Consider the following 2500-nt stretch of genomic DNA (forward strand, 5'->3'; position numbering starts at 1 on the left):
TGCGATTCGTGTTTGCATTACACTACATTGAACTATTCCAACTTGTTTATCCGCATGGCGAACATTTGCTGCATTGAACATTTAAGTTCCACTTCGCTCTCCCCTACGTGGGTCTGAGCTTCGCTCTCAGGGAAAAAATATGCCACATTTGGTAGGGAAACCCGGTTTCATCACGCTATGTGCCCTGCACCACCAGCTTAGCGTGAATGCTTCGAGTTTCCCTAAGAAGTTCGATTGGTCTTGCAGAGTTTAAAGACAACGAAGCTTAGTTTCAAGCAATGATTTAATATACGCGTATTAAAAACCCTTAACTGTTACAACTTTTATGCTTGAAACCATCGCAACGAAGTCTTTGGGTCCGTAGACCCGTGATGTACTGCTCCAGGAAACGTTTTGAAAGAGTGGAAACTCAAAATCATAGGTTAAGATCATCGGCAGAACCCACCAGACACCACTTTTGCTTCATAAGTTCGGCCTATAGTCATATGACGATTTTCATCGGGGAGGGGACGTATGACCCAAACGGGGGCTTATATGACCCACGGACACTGCAAACCATGCTCCTACGACTAAATAGAGGTTAAAACTACGATTTGGTGAAATCTTCATTTTTGACCTCGAAGCAAGGTACCTTCCCTATAGTAGGCAATGAGTAAATGATCATAATCCCAGGAGGGCAAAAAATGGGAACCCGAGAGGAAAGCGCTGTTGGCGCGCCTAAGCTAGTGGCCCGTAGAGTAAAAAGGGTACCCCCAACAAAGTTGTCGTTTGACGTTCTGGTTGCACTTTTTATCATCTAAAATCAGTTTTCTACACGTTTTGAGGGGTTTTAGCAAAAAAAAAAATTTCGACTACTCGAGCTCTCTGGCCCGTTCGGTGCACATTTTTGAAAAAAGCTAGGGAGCTGCCCCTAGGTTCGGGGTGTCACAAAATGTTGAAAAGTGGTCGAAAAACCACTATCCAGAATCGGATGTAGAATCGTTAGACGAACTTAAAATTGTTCTACGACACCCATCTGCGACGTTTAGTATTCGAGTTATGGCCCGTACCAGGTCTGACCGAGCAATTTTTGTTCCGCGCACTTTGTGCACCGTACACTTTGATGTTTGTATGAAAAAGTACCCTACCTAGGGACGCGTAGAGCAAATTTGTACCCCCGGGCATGTTGTCGATTGACATTCTGGTTGCACTTTTCATCATCTAGGGTGCGTTCCTGACACGTTTTGAGGGGTTTTAGCAAAAAAAAAATTTTCGACTACTCGAGCTCTCTGGCCCGTTCGGTGCACATTTTTGAAAAAAGCTAGGGAGCTGCCCCTAGGTTCGGGGTGTCACAAAATGTTGAAAAGTGGTCGAAAAACCACTATCCAGAATCGGATGTAGAATCATTAGACGAACTTAAAATTGTTCTACGACACCCATCTGCGACGTTTAGTATTCGAGTTATGGCCCGTACCAGGTCTGACCGAGCAATTTTTGTTCCGCGCACTTTGTGCACCGTACACGTTGATGTTTGTATGAAAAAGTACCCTACCTAGGGACGCGTATAGCAAATTTGTACCCCCGGGCATGTTGTCGATTGACATTCTGGTTGCACTTTTCATCATCTAGGGTGCGTTCCTGACACGTTTTGAGGGGTTTTAGCAAAAAAAAAATTTTCGACTACTCGAGCTCTCTGGCCCGTTCGGTGCACATTTTTGAAAAAAGCTAGGGAGCTGCCCCTAGGTTCGGGGTGTCACAAAATGTTGAAAAGTGGTCGAAAAACCACTATCCAGAATCGGATGTAGAATCGTTTGACGAACTTAAAATTGTTCTACGACACCCATCTGCGACGTTTAGTATTCGAGATATAGCACTTTGTAGGTCTGACCGAGCAATTTTGTACTAAAATGTATGGTGAACATGTAATTCATTAAATAACATTGACTTGCATCGTGCCCTACTTCATCGGCACAGCTGTTATTGACTATCTTTAGTGGAAATGGATTGAGTTTGACCATTTTAAGCCCATTTCCTATGCCGTGCACCAACATTGTGTACCGATCAGGGAAAGTACGCTACGTACGCGTTCATGGATGTCGATGTTGGTACAAGTTGCCGGTCGGGATAGCCGTGCACCAAAACTGTGTACCGATCAGGGAAAGTACAAGACGGAGGGTGCAGCTCGAGCGTACGCGTTCATAGATGTCCATGTTGGTACACTTGCACCAAAATTGTGTACCAATCAGGGAAAGTACAACACGGAGGGCGCAGCCCGGGCGTACGCGATCATGGATGTCCATGTTGATACAATCTACGTGTACGTTCTTAGTTTTTGTATCAAAAGTTGCAATTAAGTGCTTGTATGCTTAAAATGCTTATCTCAACCGGTCACCTTTTGGCCTGTCCTTTTATAACAGAAACCTAGAAAGATACTCGATATTTTTGTGTTGTTCCATTAGCCCGGGACGACGAAATGAGCTATGTGCACATCGTGCAGAAAACTGTCTTCGCCACGCATGTT

This window comes from Anopheles gambiae (assembly GCF_943734735.2).
Source record: "Anopheles gambiae chromosome X unlocalized genomic scaffold, idAnoGambNW_F1_1 X_unloc_44, whole genome shotgun sequence".
NCBI classification, from domain to species: Eukaryota; Metazoa; Arthropoda; class Insecta; order Diptera; family Culicidae; genus Anopheles; species Anopheles gambiae.